The sequence below is a fragment of the Salarias fasciatus genome (assembly GCF_902148845.1).
Source record: "Salarias fasciatus chromosome 23 unlocalized genomic scaffold, fSalaFa1.1 super_scaffold_20, whole genome shotgun sequence".
Lineage (NCBI taxonomy): Eukaryota > Metazoa > Chordata > Actinopteri > Blenniiformes > Blenniidae > Salarias > Salarias fasciatus.
The window spans coordinates 1,896,900-1,921,921 of NW_021941230.1; the positions used below are offsets into that span (position 1 = coordinate 1,896,900).

The 25,022-nt window shown below is 48.2% G+C and overlaps 1 protein-coding gene, 1 long non-coding RNA gene and 1 other non-coding gene across 3 annotated transcripts in view; 1 reads left to right on the plus strand and 2 right to left on the minus strand.

Annotated features, from left to right (window-relative positions):
- The window catches only part of LOC115384139 (NACHT, LRR and PYD domains-containing protein 3-like), a gene marked incomplete at its 5' end in the record, with an annotated part of 256,996 nt that overhangs the window by 29,358 nt on the left and 202,616 nt on the right, over nt 1-25,022 (plus strand). The gene's annotated exons all lie outside the window — the stretch shown is intronic.
- On the minus strand, nt 71-20,975 carry LOC115384183 (uncharacterized). Its single transcript, XR_003930848.1, has 3 exons — nt 20,965-20,975; nt 2,739-2,906; nt 71-123 (listed from the first exon to the last, which is right to left on the minus strand). It is a non-coding gene; the product is annotated as an uncharacterized LOC115384183 (long non-coding RNA).
- trnap-ugg (transfer RNA proline (anticodon UGG)) lies at nt 18,631-18,702 on the minus strand. The gene has a single exon. It is a non-coding gene; the product is annotated as a tRNA-Pro (tRNA).

Here is a 25,022-nt window from a genome sequence, read left to right on the forward strand (position 1 = left end):
ATCTACTGATTGCTCCATGGTTCCATGCTGGACTCTCACAGCTCTTCACACTGCACACTGACACTCAGCAGCTCTTCTGCTGCTTCCTCTGTCACTCAGTCCCACAAGATGTTCGTCTCACAGCTGCAGAGAGATGAGAGGTGGTGGTCAGAGTGTGTGAAGCAGTGAGGACTTCAGTCCTGTTCAGAGCAGCAGTCAGCAGCTCAGAGCTCATGAAGGACCACCACTGTCAGACCACACAACAAGCCTGTGGCTCCTCTGATTTAATTCAATTCAAGAACTTTATTTATCCGTTGAAACTTCATTTGTGCAGAGCATTAGGGCATGTACAAACAACATGCATTCAAAACAGTCAGCCCTCATGCACACGTATACCCACAATCTACCATCAGTTGTTATACCAGCACAATAGAAAATATCATGTGTCCAAAACTCATACAAACATACTGTATATAGAACAGGCTTTCTTGAGCCTATTCAGACGTGCAAGTGCAAAATTACAGAGTGCAGATTACAGGTCAGGCACTCATGAGCCGGATGGTTGTGGGTGTGAACTGGACATGGCCTCCTTAGTTCCTGAATGTCAGTGATCTGCATCTCTTGCCTGAGGGCAGCAGGTTGTAGTGGCTGTGCAGTGTGTGCGTGGTATCAGAGGCTATATGTGTGCCTTTCAGTTTAACCCGTCTGTTGTAAATGTTGGTGAGCGAATCCTGCTCCAGCCCGATTATTTTACTGCTCAATGTTATGATTTGTTGAGGTGGCTGCGATGGATATTGGACAGTGAACCAAACCAGGCTGATATATTGAAGGTGACGACAGATTCAATGAAGCGTTGTAGAAAGCTGTCAGGACTGACTGGTGAACCTGGAGCCTGCGAAGCTTTCTGAGGAAAAATAGTCGCTGCTGACATTTGAAGAAGATGGTTTTCACTGTTTAGATGGAAGGTGAGTCTCTGATGATTATTGTCCCGAGGTATTTGAATGACTTGACCCGCTCTATCACCTGGTTGGTTGACTGACAGAGAGGGGATGATGGTGGGGTTTTTCTGTAGGTCGACAACCATTTCCTTGGTTTTTAGAGGATTAAGATCAAGACAGTTCCGCCTGCACCACTCTGAGAAAATGTCTATCTCATGCTGTAGTTGTCCTGGTGTGTTAGTCGTGTCCATGATCACAGTGTCATCAGAATATTTGATAAATGTTATGTCCGGGTTGGTGCTACTGCAGTTGCTGGTACACAGAGTGTACAGGACAGGTGAGAGGAAAGATCCTTGTGGGGCTCTGGTGGAAACAGTCCTGGGTGAGCTGAGGTGACCATTAACCCTTACTCTCTGTTGTCTGTTGGTCACGAGAGAAAGGGTCCAGAGTATCAGATGTGGGTTGACGTCCATCTTGAGTAACTTATGACCCATCAGATGAGGTTGCACAGTATTGAAGGCGCTTGAGAAATCCCACAAACAGCAGTCTGATGACAGACGTGGCTTCTGGAGAGTGTATGTGCCGTGCAGCAGTGTCAGTACTGCATCCTCCACACCCCGATGGTGTTATAAGCAAACTGAAGGGGATCAGCATGTATGCTGACTTCATCTTGGAGCTGGGGAAAAAAGAAGCCTCTCGAAGCCTTTCATTACCAGAGATGTTAGTGCTACTGGCCGAAAGTCATTATTGCAGGTGGGATTGCTGTTTTTGGGTACTGGACAGACAGTGGAGGATTTCCAGAGAGACAGGATTGTGTGTTCAGAGAGGGAGCGGTTAAAGAGATGGCAGAAATTACAAGCCAGCTGACTACAGCAGGACTTCAGCCTGTCACAGATCTGGTCAGGTCCTGGTGCCTTGTTTAGTTGAGTCTTGTCAGCAGGAGATCGACTCACCTGTTGCAGCTCCAGGTTTTCAATGGTGGATGTCATTGGGGTGAGCTCAGCTATTAGCTCCTTCCTCTCCTGCGTGTTGTCGGACTGGTCAAACCTGCAGTAAAACTGATAGGTTGTCTGCCATGTTGACAGGGTCCCTCGTTCCTGTATTTAATGATGCTGAGTTTTAGGGAAGGCCAGCTAGTGTTTTAATGCCTTGCCAGGCGTCCTTGGTATTACCTTCCCGAAAAGGTTTCTCAACCTCTCCTTATATGCCCCTTTGGCTGTTTTTATTTCTCTATTCAGTCTATTTTGGATTAATTTCAACTTGATTCTGTTTCCTGAGTTGAATGCTATTTCTTTTCATAAAGTGTTTTTTTCCGGGCTTTAGTAATCCATGGCTGGTTGTTAGGAAATACCTTTACAGTCTTTTTAGGACAATCATTTCCTCACAGAAGGTAATATAGTGGGTAACTGTTCAGTGGCTTCCTCAAGGCTGCTCCCCACAGTGAGCACATCCCAATTTGTGCATTCAAAGCAGCCCTGTAGAGTCTCAACTGCATCCTCATCCCACCTTTTAACCAACTTCTTGGCCACTCCCTCTCTCTGCAGTTTAGTGTGGTAGGCAGGGATTAGACGGAGAAGTGTTATGGTCTGCAGTACTAACTGGTGTTTTTTTGTATACTTTATATGCGTCCTTTATGTTCCCATAGCAGAGGTCAATTGATTGGCTGACTGTGTGTCCTCTGCTGTCCAATCCTGAAGCTGCTCAGCGTTCTCCTCTCACAGCCTCACTGAGAGTCAAACACTGGATCTTTGTTCTCACACTGACTGTGTTTAGTCCAAACCTGCTGAAAGCAGCATGGACTCACTCCAACCATCTACTGACCTCAGAGTCTGCAGGCTGCAGTCTGGACTCTGCTGGAGAGCAACCAGCTGCTGCACAGCTGGAGACCGCAGATGGTTGTAATCCAGGTCTAGCTCCTTCAGGTGGGAGGGGTTGGACTTCAGAGCTGAGGCCAGAGAAGAACAGCTGATCTTTGACAACCTGCAGTCCCTCAACCTGAATAAAGAGAAAAGCAGAATCAATGAGGAGGAACCAATCAGTATTGATGGAGAAATGAGCAGCTCCACATTACTGAGTCCTGATCAATGAGCTGTTCTGTTGTTGTGGATCTTCATCACACACAACATTCACACTCCTCCTCATGTCCACACACAGCAGTCAGCTGCTGCTGAGCTCAGTCCACTCTCTCACTGCAGGATCAGAGTCTCAGATCACAGCTGCTGACAAACATTTCTCCTTCTACAACAGGAACAGACAGTCAACTGACCTCAGAGTCTGCAGACCACAGAGTGGACTCTGCAGAAAACCACACAGCTGAGAAACTCCTGAATCCTGCAGAGGGTTCCAGCTCAGGTCCAGATGTTCCAGATGTTTCTGGAGGGAGGGGTTGGACTTCAGAGCTGAGGCCAGAGAAACAGCTGATCTCTGACAAACTGCAGTCCTCCAACCTGAATAAAGAAAGACGGGAGATTAGAGACAGAGTTTGATGTTGAAGTGACTGAGAGCTGAAGAAGGTTCAGACTGGAAGAGTTTAGAAATGTAAAGTCCAAACAGCTGAAGCCTCCAGGAGAAAGCTCTCACACATGGAATAGTGGCCCAGTGTTTTTCCTACTTTCAGGAGGCCCTCACACACCATGTCACATGACATGATCATGTGACTTGAGAGCCTCCAATCAGCCAAGGCTCTTCATGAGCTGCTGAGCTTCATTCCTCCATTATGCTAATGCACTAACATCTCTGTGTCTGAATGTCCACACTATGCCCTAATCCCTCAATAACTATATAGTGCTGGACTACATAGTGGACTTTATAGTCCCTGAATCCGTTGGTGATTCGGCTGCTCCCTACTTTTTCCCTCAGCGCTGATCACGTGACCCACGGCTGGTATCATGGTAACCAGACGTAATTTTTTTTTCTTATGTGCCCTTTTTCTGCATTTTAATATTGTGTCATCTTTCTAATCATTGAAGAATATATGTCATTCATTTGCCTGCCACAGTGTCTCATTGGTGCCAGTGGTATCTACTGAGGGTTAATAACATCTCGTCATACACAACAAATCTATATTAAATTATTCCCGGCTCACGCTGCTGATCTTCCGTCATTTTGCTGGAGATTCACAATGCACGATGGGTAATATTGAGCCATCTCGGGACCATCGATGCTCACTACTTTTGAGATGCATTGTGGGAGATTTCTAGTGCCCTTCTTTTTTGCTATCTGAACATTCGAACAGCCCTACAAATGGCGTCTTCACTATGTAGTGCCCTATATAGGACATTGTGCGGACATTCGGACACAGCCCATGTTAATATACTGACATGTTCATGCTAACATGCTAATGTACAGACATGCTAATCTTAATGCCAACATGTTGACATGCTCATGCTAACTTGCTGACATGCCAATTCCAATGTACTAAAGTTGTCACGGGTGTGGGATGGAAGGACCCACACACAGGCAGCCAGGCGGAGTTCAAACTCATTTATTGCGGGTAACAAGGACGTAGGGATCCAGGAACGCAGGATTCGGGAACGCAGGATTTGGGAATGAGCTGAGCAGAGCTGAGGCAGGCCAGGACACACAAGCAGAGCACGCGGACAGACCCACAAGGAACCAACAAGACACACCAGGAGAGAAGGACTTATATAGAGGCCAGGACAGTTGCAACCCATTAGCGCGGTAACAAGGGAGGCAGAGAACATGAGGAGCAGGCAGGTGACTTGACAGGAGAACATGAGGGCAGACAAACACAAAACAGGACCCGAGCGCCCCCACATGGCCGCAGAGGCACAGGGCGTGACAGTACCCCTCTCCCAATGTGCGCCTCCTGGCACACAACGAGGCAACCATCCTGGGCAAAGGAGGGGGCAGACAGGACGGGGCGGAAACCAGACAGACTCAGACGGGGAAGGGAACAAGGACGGAACTGCACCTAGCAGAAGGAAACAGTACAGGGACGGGACGGACTTGCACCTTGCAGACAGAAACAGGACTGGGACGGGACAGAACTGCACCTAGCAGACAGAAATAGGACAGGGACGGGACGGAACTGCACCAAGCAGCAACAGGACAGGAACGGGAACAGAACTACACTTTGCAGCAACAGGACTAACCTTGCTGGAGAGCTGATTTCTCACGGTATTTGTTCACAAACACCACAAGAATCCATCTTGTACCGCTCACGCTCATGTGCTCGGGCTCGGATTTTTTCCTTCGGACCAATCGTGTCGTTTAGGGTGGGGCATGAATATTTGATGAAAGCAGGAAGCAATAGACTGCTAATAATAGCAGTGACTAGCACAGATTTTCGCTACATGAACGGCAAAATCACTCGACATCTTGTCACGAATCTCACTTTCTATCCACTGTGGGAGTGATTGTTGATATTCACTTGCCGAGTGCATGCTGTCGACGTCATTTTTTTTCCTTTGCGATGATTGGCTGAAACCAAACATGGTGAAGCAGGTGCACTGTGTCCTTCTATTCAATGAATGCAAAGAGTTCTACAGCAAGTCCCTCCTTCCCCTAACGGATTTGCCGAGTGAAATCCCAGATTGACTTGTGAAGCAATTCATTGCTGCACATATCAAGATGGCTTTTGCCAGTTTACAACAGGACGGGAACAGGGACAGAACTGCATCTAGCAGCAACAGGACAGGAATGGAACCAGAACTGCACACTAGCAGCAACAGGAGAGGACAGGAACGGCACCATGACTGCACCTAGCAGCAACAGGACATAAACTGGGACAGAACTGCACACTAGCAGCAACTAGACAGGACAGGAACGGACCAGAACTGCACACTAGCAGCACAGGACAGGACAGGAGCGGGACCAGGACTGCACACTAGCAGCAACAGGACAGGACAGGAACGGGACCAGGACTGCACCAAGCAGCAACATGAACGGGACCAGGACTGCACACTAGAAGCAACAGGAATGGGACCAGAACTGCACACTAGCAGCAACAGGAACAAGACCAGAACTGCACACTAGCAGCAACAGGAATGGGACCAGAACTGCACACTAGCAACAGCAGGACAGGACAGGAACGGGGACAAGACTGCACACTAGCAGCACCAGGACGGGGACAGGACTGTACACTAGCAGCAACAGGAACAGGAACAAAACTCGTCCCTCCCCAAAGACCATCCAGGAGTGGAGAGCGGTGCTTACGGTTGGCACACGATCCGGGGATGAGCTATGCAGTGAGGAAGAGGCAAAACACCGGGAGCTCCGGGATGTCGTCAAACAGAGGGAGCTCCGGGGCAAGCTTCTTCACCGGCGGGGGCCAGAGGCACACAGTTCGGAGGCGAGCAGCTTTGCTGGTGGGGGCCAGAGGCAGACGATCCGGGGGTGGGTGGAGCACCACCATTGACGAGCTGAAGGCTTATACAGGAGGCACGCGTCTTCAAAAGACTCACTGACCGCTGGGTCCAGTGTTAGTTGGTTCCTTCTGTCATGGGTGTGGGATGGATGGACCCAAGTGCAGGCAGCCAGGTGGAGTTCAAAATCATTTATTGCAGGTAACAGGAATGCAGGGATACAGGAACGCAGGATTGAGAATGCAGGATTCGGGAATACAGGATTCGAGAATGAGCTGAGCAGAGCTGAGGCAGTGCAGGACACACAAGCTGAGCATGCGGACAAACCCAAAAGGAACCAACAAGACACCCCAGGAAAGTAGGGCTTATATAGAGGCTAGGACAGGTGCAACCCATTAGGGCGGTAACAAGGGAGGCAGGAGAAAATGAGGAGCAGGCAGGTGACTTGGCAGGAGAACATGAGGGCAGAGACTTGGCAGGAAACGCTCTTATTCCAACACACTGATGCTAACATGCTAATGTTCGACATGCTGATGCTAACATGCTAATGTGCTGACACACTTATACGAACGTACTAAAATACTAATGACCTGAAAAGCTCACATTGGCATGCTATTGTGTTGACATGCTTATTTTAAGCTAAAGTTCTAATGCAATAATGAGCTAACTTGCTGATATGCTGATATGCTGACATGCCCATTAACATGGTGTGAATGTACTGCAAAGCCATTTGTCTTTCAGCTGTTAGCTTGGCGTTAACTAAGCTTCATGCTGACTTGAACTTTCTCAGTGGGATAGTTTGGTCCGTGCAGCCAGGTGTTCTGCAATGAGATCATATTCCTGATGGCGAGCTCCCAATCAAGGCCAGGAGCCTGAGAACAAGTGCTGCCCCCACATGGTCTGGTAGAAGCTCTGCAGCCTGTTCACTCTCCTCCTCCTCTGACTGAACTCTGAAACCACATCCCATCCAGACCTCACTGGACTGACTGGACACTTTCACAACTCTTCATCCTCCAATCCACACTGGAACCTTTTGAAGCTCAGTCAGCTGTTTAGTTCTGCCATGGAGGAGTGAGAGCCCAGCCGCTACGCTGCTTGAAAGCTGAAGGTCAACATGGAGCGTGTCAGAGGTTCACAGTCAATGATCCACTGCAGCTCCTTTCTTCTTCTAGCAAGCTTTGAATGTGGAGCTGCACACGGCTCTGCCACAGTCACAGGACTAAAGAGCAGAGAAGAAGCTCCGTTTCTCCTGGAGATCCTCAGTGTGGATCACTCTCAGATCAGCCTGATGTCTGACCTTTAGTGTCAACACTACTTTACTGAAACACACTCAAACATGGAGTCTGACCTCAGAGTCTGCAGACCACAGAGTGGACTCTGCAGAAAACCACACAGCTGAGAAACTCCTGAATCCTGCAGAGGGTTCCAGCTCAGGTCCAGATGTTCCAGATGTTTCTGGAGGGAGGGGTTGGACTTCAGAGCTGAGACCACAGAAGAACAGCTGATCTCTGACAACCTGCAGTCCTCCAACCTGAATAAAGAGAGAAAGAAGTGAGATTAGAGGACAGAGTTTGATGTTGAAGTGACTGAGAGCTGAAGAAGGTTCAGACTGGAAGAGTTTAGAAATGTAAAGTCCAAACAGCTGAAGCCTCCAGGAGGAGAAGAGCTCTCATCAACATGCTGCAGAGCTCAGTCCACTCTCTGTCCAAACTACATCTGGAATCCTCCTGATCTCCTCTCAGTCCTTTGCCTCCAACAGATTCTCCCTTCAGACAGTGAACTGACCTCAGAGTCTCCAGGTTACAGTTTGGACTCTCCAGTCCAGAACACACAATCTTCACTGAGGAATCCTCCAGCTTGTTCCCACTCAGGTCCAGATGTTTCAGATGGGAGGGGTCAGAGGTCAGAGCTGAGGAGATCACTTCACAGTGAGGATCAGAGAGTCCACAGCCAGAAAGACTGTAATGAGACCAGAGAGGACAGGACGCTATGAGAGAGGACACTTTGATGGACTGTTGGACATCAGAGCTTCACTTCTTCTGCTCTGGTTTGACTTTGACTTCATGTTGACCTGGAGGAGAGAACCTGGAGGAGAGAACACTGAGTTCGCAGGTGTTCTCTATTTTGAGTTTGCAGGCATAGACAGTAAATAATAAATGGACGGACCTTTCGTGACGTCACCCATAGAGTTCTCAACCGCCGTTCTGAAGACTACAAGCGAGTCCAGCAGGACATCTCCACATTGAATATTTGAAACCGGATGTAAATATGATTGGTCCAGCCCATCACGTGACCTCATTACGTGGACAGAGGTGGCGCTGTGATAGGGCAATTTATGCAAAACTTTAACTCGTAATATAAAATCAACAGATGATTTATGTGAAAATCAGAGTCTGGTGAAGCAGCACGGTTATAGAAACTCGTGATAGAGACCAAAATATGTTCTGAAACCGGGGCTTTATATGTTTATTTGCACTCTGAAAATCGGCATTTTTGAATGGGTTCCAATGAGACCGGGGCTCTTTTTGAAACCAGCATTATCGCCCCCTGCTGGAATTTCTCCGGAATTACAGTTTTTTTGCACTTCCGCATTATCTTCATGTTTTATGAGCGAAGGTTGGCGCCTGTTTGCAGGTCAGGCCTCAGACGTCTCTTATTTTGAAAAGTCATTCTGTGTTGAATCAACAGTCTCGATTCTGATATTTCTTAAAATGAACCCCGACTACAATGATAAATTTGCTCTATGTCGCTTGCTGTCAGTAACATATTTATGAATAATTTTTTTTTAAAATATATTCAGTTATCTATATTTTAACAAAGTTTATTTCGCATGTCAGCCGCCATTGTTGTGCACGTTGCAAAGCATTCTGGGTAGTGACATCACAAAGTTGTTTCACCTCTCAGCAGTGTTTTTGGGAGTGATCTGTTCACAGCTTTATAAGCATGAGTGCTCAACTCTTTCAGTTCGAACCAACACGAAACCAAATGCAGAGCGAGGATGAAAATGAAAGTAACAATGGAGATATCAATAAATTGATAGCTATCAAGAGGAAGACAGAGTCGGTCACAGCCGCTGGTGCCTTTGTGGATGCTGCCTCCCAACGGCGACCGAGATGGAGAGCATCTGCTGCAAATAGCTCCATTTCCTTTCTGTCGCTGTTCATGGTCGGCTACTTGTTTACTTTACCTCGTCACGAGTAACATAATTAACACAAAAATTACAAATGGGGATGGTTGCTGTCTCTACTTTACCATAGAGCTCCCCTGTTTCACAGCGCATCAAAACTTTCAGGCTATCTGCATAAACCCGGATGTGTTGTGGGCCGCCCTGGCCAGCCTTCATGACAGATTCAGTACTGGTCTACCCGACAGGAGTCACATCACCAACAGGCAAGTCTTTCATCTAACCAAGAGTAAAATATCCTTACTCAGTGCTTAATCTGTAAATCATAAGGTACCGGAACGCGAACACAAAACACTGCTGGAAAAAAAAACAAAGAAAAGAAAAAGAAAACACGTGCTGAAAACAACATGCAAATGCCCACATACCATGCCGTGGGACTTACAAGCCTAAATTTCAAATAGCAACCATGGTATAAATGTTCTGGCAATTATTTACCATTATCATTATTGTTATAGGGCAGGGGTCCACAACTTGATTTGGCGTTGGGCCAGTGTTTGTTTGGGTTTTTTTGTGACTGTCAACTACAGCTCCTTTACTCCTGAGCGCAACACAATGATCCTTGAACAACAAAATGAAGATAAAACAACAAGCAGAACAGTAAACAGCCACGCTAAGCCCAGAAATTAAACCTACCAGAACAATGTTTTCCTCATTCTCTCCAAGCCGCCACTATGCCGCTCAGATACTTCCTCTCAGAACTGAACTGTGCGTCAATAATAATAATTTTCCCGTTCTGTCCCAGAAATTCAGCGTTTAAATTTTCTTTCCGCCATCTCAGGAGTTAAAATGTCAACTGATGTTGGAGCATGAAGGAATCGTTCAAAGCCAGCTACTTCGTCGGTGGCTAACAGCTAAGCTAACAGCTGACTGAGACATGTTTACGAAGTGTCCCTGAAAGCAGCAGGAGCTGCATGGAGCTCTTACAATGGATCACACAAATCTTCTATTGTTATCATTTAAAATCTGGCACGGCGGCCTGATATCAGACAATGTGCTGACCATATTTAACAGTCAATTACAGCCCACATCACGGCCATGTCTGGTGTTCCATATCAACTATGTCTGGTGACCGAATGCCTCTAGCTTCTGTTGTTACTGCTAGCAACAGCAGATGTGGAAAAAGCCGACTGAAGCCTATAGCTGTCTTGGTGAACGCCGTTCCACTATATTTACACTAAAGTTTCAAAACACCCAGCTGCTTGTGCTGCTGCGCGCGTTCATATTAGCATGATTGAAACAGTAGCATTGGGGTCCTGACACGTCACCGAGGGGGCGGGGCTACACCTCGGTCACATCTTGACATGAAATGGTAAATGGACTACACTTATATAGCGCTTTTTCATCTGCATTAGCAGAGACCAACGCGCTTAAAACTGCATTATCACATTCACCCATTCACACACACATTCACACACCGGTGGAGGCATGCAGACAGATGGTCACAAGTCATTACAAGCTGGTATTTTTGGCCTGGCATGGCTACAGCACTCATGTACATACTGCCTCTTTCAATAAACATCACTGTGATCCATATTGATTGTCAGTCACTTGATTACTGAGCAGTGTGAGCATTGTTTATAGCTGCGAAGCTAGCTAGCTTCGGGACCCCGTGACGTAAGGGGGCGGGGCCACAGGAGGGAGTTACTGGTGAGGCTGAAGTAGACCAGCACGACTCACCTGGTCTCTGAAAGTCAGTCTGAGGGATCTGCCCGAGCAAATAACCAACATGTTGTGTCTCCAGTGAACCAGGAGTAGGAGTTAACTAAAATGAACCCGGAGATAACCAGGAGTTAAAGGTATACTGGGGGATCCTTAGACCCAATCAGAATTGTATGGTTCCAACTGGTAATTGGGCAGTCATAATGTCAATCAATGTGGGACCGCTTTTGCATGATAACATATCATGACGAGTCGCCGCTTATGTGCACGCTCTGGTTTCGAGCCGCGCATGCGCAGAGCATTGTTTAGGAAGTGACATGCAGTGGGAGTGATCATCGCAGAAGCAGAAGCCTCTTGTTCCTCCCGCAAACACCTCTGAACAGGGGCGGGGGGGCCATCGGGAGGTTCAGGAGGTTTCCCGAATGGCTGGTGTGTTCCGGGCCGGTGGCCACAAGTGCTCCCCCCCCCCCCCCCCCCCCACCCCCGCCCCACCCCCCCACCCCCACACACACACACACACACCCGCTCTCACGGCCCGTGTGCGTGTCCGCCCCCCTGGTATATATTTGGAGTTAACCATCATGAACCAGGAGTTAACCAGGAGTTGACCATCATGAACCAGGAGTTAACCAGGAGTTAACCATCATGAACCAGGAGTTAACCAGGAGTTGACCATCATGAACCAGGAGTTAACAACCGTGTGTGTGTGTGTGTGTAAGGGCGGCCCAGACCATTGAGTATAACTAAAAATGGCGGGCTAATGTGGCATCACACATGGCGTTCTGAAATCCCATTTTTAGCATCTGAGGAGCTACAGAAGCACCCCGTCAGCAACCACCATCATGGATGCCCAGCTGGTGGACAACCTCAACCTTTTCTTCACCCGCTTTGACTCATCAAAACCAGTCACTCCGTGGGCCCCCTGCCAACCCTCCAGCTCCCCACCCCTCACCCTCCAAGAACATCAAGTGAGGGGTGCACTCTAGGCATTGAACCCCCGGAAGGCCGCTGGACCGGATGTTGTCCTGAGCAAGGTGCTCTGTGCCTGTGCTGACCAGCTGTCAGGAGTCCTGACAGGGTATTCAGCTCCTCCCTGTGCCTGGCTGTGGTTCCACCATCATCCCGGTTCCAAGAGGACCACAAAGGACCTTAATGACTCCAGATCAGTGGAACTGACTCTGTGGTCATGAAGCGCTTTGAAAGGCTTGTACACCAACAGTTCAAAACTCTCCTCCTCCAGGACTTTGATCCCTACCAGTGTGCCTACAGGCCAAACTCGTCCACTTGGCTCTGAACCATCTAGAGTTCCCAGACCCCAACGTCAGAATGGTGTTCATCAATCACAGCTCGGCGTTTAACACCATCAGTCCTGACATTCTGGTGGAGAAGATGGCCGACCTGAGGACCTCACCTGGACTGCCAACACATCAGCACTGGTGAAAAAGGTGCAGCAGAGACTCCACTTCCTTGGTGTTCTGTGGAGGAACCTTCTAGAGAGGAAGATGCAGGTGTCTTTACCACCCCATCATAGAACCTGTGCTGATGGACTGTGTGACTGTTTGGATTGCTGCTTGCTCTGCGGCTGACAGGAAGGCCCTGCAGACCAGAACTGCTGAAATAATCACAGGAAGCCCTCTGCCCCCCCCCCCCCCCTCGAGAATGCTGCTAGCTCACACTGCCTCAGCAGATCAACAGTGACAGCAGACAGATCCCACCCTGGTCAGCACCTGTTCACCCTGCTACCATCAGGGAAGAGATTCAGGTCCCATCAGAGTAGGACTAACAGGCTGAAAAATAGTTTTTACTCCTGGATCATCAGACTCTTGAACACAGCATAATGTCCACTGTTACCTGACCTCACTGTCTGCACCTGCCACCTCACTGCCCACCCTGATTCCACTGAGATATATTTTTTACTCACTGTGTTGTATTGTTGTGTTACTGTTTGTTTTATATTGTGCTTACTTATCAATGCCCTGTATGCACCCTGACATGGCAGCTGCTCTAAATTTCATCATGCTCAGTATGATGACATTGATCCATTTGATTCAAAGCTGTACTGCTCTTCAGCATTGGCTTCATGTTTCACCAGTGGAGGTTGCTGCCTGGACCAGAGAAAGGATAGCCTCGGAACACATAACTACCTGAACCCTCCATTGCATGGAGCGAATCAATTATTTTATTTTATTTTCCATCAAAAATGACAAATATATTTCAATATATTTCAAGAATTGCAGACCATAATTAATGTAATTAGAACAAGAAGACTGACAACCCAGGAGTCAGTCTATAAATATTCTCATCGCCTGAGGGTTATTGTTGAAATGTTCTCACAGCAAATTTATTGAAAATATTTTAGAAAAAGTAAAATCAGCTGAATAATAACCATTTCATGTTTTCTGGTCCTTAATCTGACAAGACCACATCAAGATCATCATTTGTTGTAGATCAAGGTTCTTCAGGACAGATCATTGAGGATCATCTCCACAGAGGAACTACAGGAACTACTTTCTACAAACATCACTGAGACATTGATCATGAGGACATGTGGACTCACTCAGCCTTCCTGCAGTTCTTCACAGCTGGGATCAGTCTTCGTCGCCCCTGCAATGATGTCCTGTACTTCTTCAGGTCCAACTCCTCCAGGACCTGGTCTGACATCTGCAGCATGTAGGCCAGAGCTGAGCAGTGGATCTCAGACAGGAACTTCTCTGGGGACTCTTGGATGTCCTGATGGACTGAGAGGTCCTTCATCTCCATCAGACAGTGGAAGATGTTGATGCTTCTGTTAGGAGACATTCTATCGCTGCTGATCCACTTCAGGTTCTTGATGACTCTCTGGATGGTTTCTGGCCTGATCTCTGTTGGACCCAGCAGACCTTCTAAGAGTCTCTGGTTGGATTCCAGAGAGAGGCCATGAAGGAAGCGGACAAACAGGTCAAGGTGGCCGTTCTGACTTCTGAGGGATTTCTGGAGGATGATCTCAAGAAATTCATGCAGAGATGGGCAAGTATCATGTTCTCTGAACAACACTGACAGTTTTTCAGTAAAAGACTCTGATCTTAAGTCCATGTCATCCCAGTTCTCTCCAATGAAGGTCTTCAGCTCGTCTGTCTTCTTGCTGGTGAAACAGTGGAACATGAAGACTGCAGCCAGAAACTCCTGAACAGTCAGATGGACGAAGCTGTAGACGGCTTTCTGGAAGATCACAGACTCTCTCTTGAAGATCTGAGTACAGATTCCAGAGTACAGCGAGGCCTCAGTCACATCCAGACCACACTGCTCCAGGTCTTCTTGGTAGAACAGGATGTTTCCTTTGTCCAGATGTTCCAAGGCCATCCTGCCCAGCTTCAGAAGAAGCTCCCTGTCAGCCTCCGTCAGCTCCTGTGGACCCGTCTCAGGTCCTTCATGGTACTTGAGCTTCTTCCTGTGTGTCTGAACCAGCACAAAGTGGGAGTACATGTCAGTCAGGGTCTGGGGCAGCTCTCCTCTCTGCTCGCTGCTCAACATGTGCTCCAGAACTGTAGCAGTGATCCAGCAGAAGACTGGGATTCCACACATGATGTGGAGGCTCCTGGAGGTCTGGATGTGGGAGATGATTCTGCTGCTCAGCTCCTCATCACTCAGCCTCCTCCTGAAGTACTCCTCCTTCTGGGCGTCAGTGAAGCCTCGCACTTCTGTCAGTCTGTCCACACATGTTGGAGGGATCTGATGGGCCGCCGCCGGTCGGGAAGTGATCCAGACCCGAGCCGAGGGCAGCAGATCCCCCCGGATGAGGTTAGTGAGCAGCTCGCCCACCGAAGACTGCCGGGAGACGTCCAGCAGCCGCCGGCCGCCGCCGAAGTCCAGAGAAAGTCTGCTTTCATCCAGGCCGTCCAAGATGAAGAGCAGCTTGCAGACGGCCAGCTCCTCTGCCGTCAGCTTCTGGAGCGTGGGATGGAAAACAGCCAGCAGCGAGAGGAGACTGTACGGCCGCTCTCCCAGCAGGTTCAGCTCCCTGAAGGAGAGCACCACCAGCACACTGACATCCTGGTTCTCCAGGCCCTCGGCCCAGTCCAGACTGAACTTGTGCACCGAGAAGGTTTTTCCGCTGCCGGCCACGCCGCTGGTCACAACCACTCGGATGTGTGTGTGCTGCTGGGCCCAGGCTTTGAAGATGTCCTGAACCCTGATGGCAGTGTGATGGAGGCTCTCCTTCCTGGAAGCTGTCTCCAGCTGCTTCAGCTCAGGTTCCCTCTGAAGCTCCTCACTGAGTCCCTCTGTGATGTGGAGCTCAGTGTAGATCCTGTTGAGGAGGCTTCCTCCTCCCGCTTCATCACTTCCTTCAGTCACACGTTCACATCTCCTCCTCACACTCTTCTTATGTTCTTCTAGAAGCTGCTGCAGACCCACACCTGCTCACAGACAACAACAGCAATCACACTGCACACAAACAACAAGCTTCCATGTCTCTACAACACAACAACAAGTCCAGTGAAGACAGACCAGTCCCTCAGCAGACACATGTCCACTCTTACTTAGTGCAGCGGCGCTTCTGGATCTTTCTGGCTGCTCCTCACACACATCAGTCCTCTTCTTCTCTCCATGGACACCAAGCGACATTTGGTCTGAGCAACTCAACACAAAGATCCAGCTTCAACTCTCACACTGCTTCACAGTCCTGGAGCTGAATCTGAAAGGGAGCTCAACATCTCTCCTCTGGTTTGGAGGAAATCAAAGGAAATTAAGAGTTTCTTACTTTGTGTCTGAAAGTCCAGGTTCAACACTGAGGTCTGGTGGAAAATCTTTGGACTGGTCACTCTAAAGACACAACCTGCTGGATCCTGAAAACTCTGTTGTGTGTCTACACACACACACACACACACACACACACACACACACACACACACACACACACAGGTTGGCAGCAGATCGAAAGGAAATATTAGAACTTGTTGAACAAAACATCACATCTGCACTCTGTCCTGAATATCTGAGCTCAGGAACAGAATCTCTCTCTGATTCCTCTCTCTTCTCAATGTATTGTCTGCATGTTCTCCCTCAGCGTTTCTCTCTACTCTCACTGTGTTGTCTTCATGTTCTCCCTCAGCGTTTCTCTCTGCTCTCACTATGTTGTCTTCATGTTCTCCCTCAGCGTTTCTCTCTCTCTCACTGTGTTGTCTTCATGTTCTCCCTCAGCGTTTCTCCTCTCAACATGTCTCTTTGTGTGGATTGTGCTGGTGGACTCTGCAGGAGCAGCTGCCGTCTCTTACCTGTCCTCAGACTCTGATCCGTCCTCCTCTTTGTCCACGTCACTCATCTTCAGTCAGCTGAGACAGAATCAGGACAAACCTGTCCACCAGTCACACACAGCATTTCTTTTGACGTCCACGGAGACAAAACTCAGTCCCACTTTGACGTTAGAAGACAGAAGCTGTTCAGACCCTCAGCGGTTCTCCTCCTCTGACTGTCAGCTGGACTCTGGACTTGCTGGTTTCCTGGTTGGACTCTTGGACCTGGATCACCTGAGCTCAGCTGCTCCTCCTCCTTTATGATCTGAAATGCGTGATAAGTTTCATTTATGACCTGTTGGATTGAAGTCTGATGAGGTTTTATGATGGAGCTTCACAGTAATCCGTCAGGTCCAAAGTCTGATCAGAGAACAGTCTGGGCTTCAGGCAGGAAACACACAGAGAACTACTGGACTGAGTTCCTGGAGGTTTCCATGCTGCCTGTGTCCTCGACCCGCCTGACATTTCCAGAGAGCTGAGCTTCAGCAGCAGAGAGTTCCTCCATAGGACCAGTCTGGGCTTTCTGGAAACGGACTCTTTCCAGCAGGAATCAGCTGACAGCACCGACTGAAAAGGCTGAACAGCCACTGGGAAACACACCATCAAAACAACAACAAACAACACTGATAAACAATCCTCCGTCCTGATGGGGAATCTAACCACAGCCTCCTGACAGTCAGGAATTCTACCTCTGAATTAGCAGTTAGCAGCTTTAAAACATGGATTTTTACAAGGCTTTTGTTTCCGCCTCACTCAGTTTAATCTGTTCAGTAAAACTTTTGTCTGAATGAAATTTTCCCTCCATTGAAGGAAAAGCAGCTGAAGTGAGGAGAGAGAGAGGGGCGGGGCTCCTTTCAACCCAGGAGCTTCTCTTTCCCTCTGACCGGCTGGAATAGACCATCTGTCTATGTGAGCCGTAAAAATGTGACACTGATCCATGTTGAAGTTGTTGAAATTCCTTTTCCTTGTCTTCTCTGCCATGATTACCTCCGCCAAGGAGGTTATGTAATCACGTCGGTTTGTTGGTTGGTTGGTTTGTTAGCAATATTACGGAAAAAGTTATGGACAGATTGCAATGAAACTTTGTGGAAAGGTGGGTCTTGGGCTAACTTAGAATCCATTAAATTTTGGTGATGATCCGGATCACTGTCTGGATCCACGAATTTTTTAAGGGATTCTTTATCATTGAGAGATAGGGCTGTGGCAGAGGTCTGCGCTCTCTGAGTGCCAAATTCTAGTTGAGAGTAAAATCAGAAAATGACATGATGTTGAAGCTGAACTGATTTTGAAGATATTAAATTTTCATGCAGCTCTTCTATTTATTCACACTAAAACATTTGGATTTGTGGATGTTTGTTCATCATTCTGTTGTCATTTCTCTGCTCTGACCTCCTCCAGTTTCTCTCTCAACTAAAATCACTTTGACAGCTGATTAAACTCTACAAACACATTTTTAATGCATTCCACTTTTTTCACCATTTTTCTGGAGAATTCACATGTTGATTATGTGCAGCTGGTGGTTATAAAAGTACCTGTGTTGCAGTTTGTCAGTGACTTTGATCCAGAATTGTTTCTGTGGTAAAACTTTATATATCAGGTTTATATTGTATTTTGTCATTTTTTCAAAAAAATCTCCATGTACGAATTTTGGGGCATGTGGCTCAGACCTGCTGGGTATTAAATGATAACATCAGAGTTTTTCAATACAATATGATGGATTATGAAGCTAAAGTCTAAATGATCAAGTCCAAACTGCTCCCCGATCAAAGAGTGAGTGTAGAAAAGAGTTTCCTCCAGTGTTGCAGTGTCACTCAGCCATGACTCCTGCTGGCCGCTGTGCTGCTGAGTCCCTCACATCCGAAATGAAACCACTGGAGGACTCAGCTCTGCTTCCCTCCAGGAACCATGTCCTCCAGCTCTTCTGTCTGACAACACTGTTTTGGTCTGCTGCCTGAAAATAAGGCCGTTTACACTGCAGAGGCTTCAAGAGGAAACACTAAACTCTCACTGTGTTCTGGTGTCTGTTTACACCACAACAGAGCTGGAGACACTGAAAACACTACTTTTTAGAAACTGCTCCCAGGTGGAACTTTCTGAGAGCTCTCAGGCTCCGTCTCCTTGTTGACAGTGGAAATGCTGCTGCTGGTCATGAACATGAGATCAGACAAACCTCCAACACAAAGTCAGAGAAGCTTCTGGAGTTTAACTCAAAGGGATCCTGGTTGATGAGCAAAGCTGAAAGCCACTTGTTGGAGAGTGAATCATAATTCCAAGGGCTCGTCCGGGAATTGAACCCGGGACCTCTCACACCCAAAGTGAGAATCATACTCCTAGACCAATGAGCCCACATGTCCAAGGAGCAGAAGGACTCAACTGAGTGTTATAAATAAAAGCTGAAATAAATGACATGAAAATATATAGAATAGTAAAACTACTACTAGTATTACTGCTCCGTGATAACGGAGGTGTATAAAGGGCTGCCAGTCCATGGTGTTCTATAAAACTTCCCCGTTTTGTTGTTTTCATCAGAACGGTTGGTGTCACTGACAGCACACTCCATGTGTTCACCTGGGACTTTTTATTCCTCTATAAATCCAAATGAAGCCTCATTCTGCTCTAAAATAACCATGTAAACACCCCAACACTTTGGAATTCAGTCTGAATCTGAATAAACCGGCGGGTTCGTTCTCCTTTGGAAGCTGAATTATCTGCTGATGAGGCGACTACATTCTGGTCGTTCTGCTCCGTCGTGACGATGCAATATTCCAAGATGGCGGCCGGCGGTCCGCGTTTCGCCTCGTATGGAGACGGTTTATTTAACGGCAGTTTCAGAAGAACTGGATGTAATGAAACGAGCGGATCGAGGGGCGCTTAACGCCGACATTTTTTAAAGCTGCAGCGTCAAAGTTAATCGAGAAAGAAAGAGAGAAAAACTGTTGCTGCCTCCAGGTCGTATTTATTTGGTTTCGTTCTGTTTGATATTTGTCCACTCGGCAGCCTTCTGTGATGTACGGCTATGTACTGAGCATCACCATCAAGTCGTGTCTGCAAGGCTGCACACAGGTCAGAAAGCTCCCGACATGGAAGGATGGCGGCCTCACTATCCATCCATGTACACCATCAACGCAGCCATCCTCTTCATCAGCCATCAAGTCGGTCGTAATGCCCTTCCAGAACTCCACTTCGTCTGGAGCAAGGACTTTCCTCCGTGAATCCAGCAGCTGTGAACACAATCAGTACAGGAGATCAATACCAGTCGAGGCTTCACAGCTGGAACGGAAAAATAAAGTCTTAAACTTCAAACTTTAAACTTCAAACTTTATTTATTTGTATAGCACTTTTCATGATAATAAAAGCAACGCAAAGTGCTTAACAGTAAAAAAAAAAAAAAAAATCAATAAGTGTACACCACACGCACACGCACACACACACAAACACATGCACACACCCAATTTATGCCTATAGCAAGGCAGAGGAGACATGGCATGGCACTAAGCATCATGGGAAAACACTACCAGTGGGGCCGTTCACACCAGGAGAAGGCGAAGGTCATTAGTACTGGGGCACCAGCGCTCAACCCCCGACCCCGCCAGACCAACGGGATCCCGCACACCAAGGTGTGGAGACCCCAGGCCAGCCAGGACCAGAGGACCAGAGCGCAGCGACCCCAGCAGAGGACCGGGACCAACTCCCGGTGTGAAGGACCCCCCTGAGGAAACACTGGAGTTAAACAGATGATAAAAAGACATGATACAAAGCTAATAAAAAAAATAAAAAATAAATAAAAAGTAAGATAAGATTATAAAATAGAAAATAAAATAAATTAAAAGTACATAGTAAAAATAGAATGAATAAATAGGATAAGTATATTAAAAATTAAAATGACCAAAAATAAAAATGATGGAGATAAGAGGTATAAAAGGTCAATTAAAAGCCAGATTAAAAAGGTGTGTTTTCAACCTCCCTTTAAAAATATCAACAGTCTCTGCGGTCCTGAGGTTCTCCGGCAGGCTGTTCCACAGGCGGGGGCCGTAGTGGCTAAAAGCCGCTTCACCATGAGTCTTGGTTCTGGCTTTAGGAACACACAATAGGCCGCTGCCAGAGGACCTCAGGGCCCGCGAGGGTCGATAGGGTAAAAACAGATCAGCTAGATAAGAAGGCGCAAGGCCATTAAGACATTTAAAAACTAATAAGAGAACCTTAAAATCGATCCTGAAGCGGACAGGGAGCCAATGCAGCGACTGTAAAACCGGTGTAATGTGGGCCCGCCCCCTGGTCCTCGTCAGCACGCGAGCGGCTGAGTTTTGTAATAACTGTAGGTTTGAAATGTTCTTTTTGGGAAGACCAGAGAGCAAGGCATTACAATAATCTAATCTACAGGAGATAAAAGCATGCATTAGCACCTCTGTACTGGCCTGAGAGAGAAACGGGCGGACTCTGGCTATATTCTTAAGATGATAAAATCCAATCTTAGTTATGTTTTTAATGTGTGGAATAAAATTTAGCTCAGAGTCAAAAATCACGCCCAGGTTCTTAACTGATTGTGCTGGTTTAAAATCTGATAATTTAGATAAAATTTTCTCTCTCTGACCTTCGGGACCGATAACTAAAACCTCAGTCTTGTCCTGGTTGAGCTGTAGGAAATTCACTGCCATCCATGACTTGATGTCTGAAATACAGTTAAAAAGGGTTTCTGTTGGCCCTGAGTCATCAGGAGACACGGCGATGTACAGCTGAGTGTCGTCAGCGTAACTATGGAAACTGATGCCGTGTCTCCTGATGACGTCCCCAAGTGGAATCATGTAGAGATTAAAAAGTATGGGACCTAAAATTGAACCTTGGGGAACCCCACACCTAATTTCATGGATTCCTGAGGAACAAGTATCCAAACTTACATAAAAACATCGATCTGTGAGATAAGAACTGAACCAGTTAAGAACAGTACCAGAGAGGCCCACCAGGTGACTCAATCTATTTATTAAAATGTGGTGGTCTACTGTATCAAAAGCAGCACTTAGGTCCAGCAGAACCAACACTGTGAGTTTTTTATTATCTAAATTCCACCTGATGTCATTTAAAATCTTTAAAAGGGCCGTCTCGGTACTGTGGTTCACTCTAAAACCAGACTGATGTCTTTCTAAAATGTTATTGATCATTAAAAAGTCATTGACTTGGTTAAAAACCAGTCTTTCTAAAACTTTACTTAAAAATGGTAAGTTGGATACTGGTCTGTAGTTATTAAGAACATTGAGGTCTAAATTGCTCTTCTTCAGAAGGGGCTTCACCACCGCCGTTTTAAAGGCAGTGGGGAAGACGCCCATTTGAAGAGAGCTGTTCATGATATTTAAAATCTGGTCCTCAAGGAATCCATAAAGTGATTTAAAAAGTGGTGTGGGAATGGGATCTAAAAGGCAGGTTGTTGATTTTACTTGGGAGAAAACTCGACCAAGAGTCCTCGCGTCAACCAGGTCAAAACTGTCCAGTGTTTCCTCAGGCATGGACAACGGTTCAGTTGTGTTCACTGATAAAACCTGTTGGGGTAAAAGACTAGACCTGATGTCCATGATTTTAGTTCTGAAGTGGTCTGCAAAGTCTTCACAGAGAGCGTCTGTTGGCTCCTTAAAAGCTTTATTAAAATTAGTGCCAGTTAAAATGTTGAAGGTGGAGAAGAGGAACCGGGGGTTGTCTTTATTGTCTGAAATAAGTTGAGAGAAGTGGGAAGTTCGGGCCTGTTTAACTGCATTATTGTAAATTTTGAGTTGTTGACGTAGAATCTGGTGATGTACGGTCAACTTGGATTTTCTCCACCTTCTTTCAGCACTCCTGCAGTTTCTTTTCAGTTTGATGACTATATCATTTCTCCTCCACGGGGGTTTGGAATGACCCTTGATAGTTTTGGTTAAAAGTGGAGCTACTGAGTCCAGACTGGACTTGAGTTTACTGTTAAAATTGTCAACGATAAAATCACAGGGTGCAGGTAAAATCACTGCAGGAGTGCTCTGTAAAATCTCTATAAAATCTGCAGCCACTTCAGAGGTAAGGTAGCGTTTCCTCACTGTTCTCACCGGGGCTTCCTGCTGGTTAAAACTGGTGATGTTAAAAAACACACAGTAGTGGTCAGACACAGCCAGGTCAACAACAGAGGACACACTGATGGACAGACCGTGGGTTATAACCAGGTCCAGGGTGTGTCCTCTGTTGTGAGTTGGCTGTGCGACATGCTGTTTAAAATCTAAACAGTTTAAAAGGTTTAAAAATTCTCTGGACATAGAGTCCGAGATGTCGTCAACATGTAAGTTAAAATCACCAGTTATTAAAATTCTGTTATATTTAGAATGAATTATTGTTAAAAGTTCTGAAAATTCACTAATAAAAAGACTAGAGTACTGAGGGGGTCTGTACACAGTTAAACACAGGATTGGGGGACTGGTAAAAACAAAGGCATGGTGCTCAAAGGAGCTAAAACTGTTAAAAACCACTGTACACGCACTAAATGAGGTTTTTAAAATGGAAGCAGTCCCTCCACCCCTCTTACCCTGTCTGGTTGAATATAAAAAGCTAAAACTTGGTGGGGAAGCCTCAGTGAGGATAACAGGTGCATCAGTACCAAGCCATGTCTCAGTTAAAAGCAGACTATCTAAATTATTATCTAAAATAAGATCATTAATAATAAAAGATTTGTTTAAGAGAGAGCGCACATTCAGCAACGCCATTTTAATGGTGGTGGGCGGGCTGAATGTGCGCTCTCGGTGAAGTTTCACTGTTAAAAGAGTCCTTTCTCGTTTAAAAACAGTCCGAGGGATGTGGTGTCTGGAGGAGATGATAACTGGGATGCTGTGGATGGTGTGTGGTGTGTCCGGGGGCAGTGAAGGTGTGTGAGGGGTGTGTGTGGCGTGTGGTGGATGGGGGGGGCTTGCAGGTAGTCAGTCAGTGGGGGATGTGTGGACTGTGTGCTGAATGTTACCTGCTAAAATGGAGCTGCCCAGCGTGCTCGGGTGAAGTCCGTCCTTGTGATAAAAAGCTGGGCGGTTCCAGAAAAGGTTAAAATTGTCAATGAAATAAAAGTTGGAGGCTGTGCAGGAGCGCTGAAGCCAGGTGTTGAGGCTGAGCAGTCTGGAGAAGCGTTCAGCGCCCCTGGAGAAGGTCGGCAAAGGTCCAGAGATAAAAACCGACCTTCCACAGCTCTCCAACAGGTTAAAAAGGTTTTTAAAATCCTGCTTGGTGACCTCCGACTGCCGCCGGGCCGTGTCGTTAGTGCCGACGTGAACGATGACCCGGCGGACAGTGGAGGGGAGGGACTGCAGGAGCTCCGGGAGATCGTGGAGGATCGTGGGGACAGTAGCACCAGGAATACACCGCGTGATGGCGTTAAAAAAGCGAATATTTCTGATGCTACTGTCCCCAACCAGGAGAGATGTGGGGGAAAAAAGGGGGCGGGGCGGGGGCGGCTGCGGGGCGACTATGTCCGGGGCTGGGGAGCGCTCTGCCGGTGTAGCGGGGCCGCCGGCAGCAACCTCGCTGCTGGAGCGGTGGTCCTGACCCTGGTCCTGGATCCGGTCCCGGTTCTCCCCGGAGTGGTGGTCCCGGTTCTCCCCGCCGTGGTGGTGGTGGCTCCCGGAATGCCTCCTCACCGCCTCCCTGATCATCCTCAGGCGGGCAGCGGAGGCCGCGGACCGGGGCGATCGCCGCCGCTCCGGGACCGGCTGGGAGCGGTCCGGCTCCAGGGCCGAGGCGGAGTGATTCGGTGCTGCGGCGGGGAGCTCCTTCTCCGGGGCCGAGGTGGAGTCGGGCCGGGCCTTGGTGGAATGATCCGGAGCCGCGGCGGGGAGCTCCTTCTCCGGGGTCGAGGTGGAGTGGGCCAGGACCGCGAGGGATAAATCCGTCTCCGGGGCCGGGGTGAAATAATCCGAAGCAGTGGCGGAGCGACGGCGGTGCCTGGTGGTGTCTGGCAGCGTGGCTTCCGGGGAATCGTGGCGGCGAGCGGCGGACCCGCCAGAGGACGCGGGAACAGCAGCGGCCGCAGCAGGCCGCGGACCCTCATCACCCGCCGGGCTGTCGTCGTACTGCTCCAGGGCGTGGAAGCGATTCGAGAGGGGTAGTGGAGGCGAAGCTGCGGTGGGCTTAGGCTTGCGGCCCCGCACTACCACCTCCGCCCAGGAGCGCCGATGGTCCGGAGTAGAGCAGGAGGGAGCCCAGGGAGCTGGAGCGATGGTGGTGTTCATGAAAGAGGAGATGAGCATGGATTGTCCCTCGGCCAGCGTCCGGGCCTGCTCCAGCAGATCGTCTTTTTCCCTGAGCTCCTCCGACAGCCGGCGGATGTCCTCCCGCAGGTCGGAGACGATCCTGTCCGCCTTCACGACCAGGGGGTGCAGGTGAGGTCCGCGGTACAACGCTGCGGCCATGTTGGGCTGGCGGCACGGCCTCACACACCGGTACCCACGGGCACGTACCTCTGTCCCTGGTGCCCGGGTTCACTACCGGTGTAACCGTGCCGCCTTCGTGCTGCCTCGCCGCTCCTGGTTCACCGCTACCGGATCGCCACTCGTAAACCGCCGCTCCGCCTCGGTGCCACTGCTCCGCTTCGGACCCGGAAGCGTCGGTACTGCGCGCTCGTCTCGCTGCTTCTGCGCGCTCGTCTCGCTGCTTCTGCGCTGCTTCTCGCTGC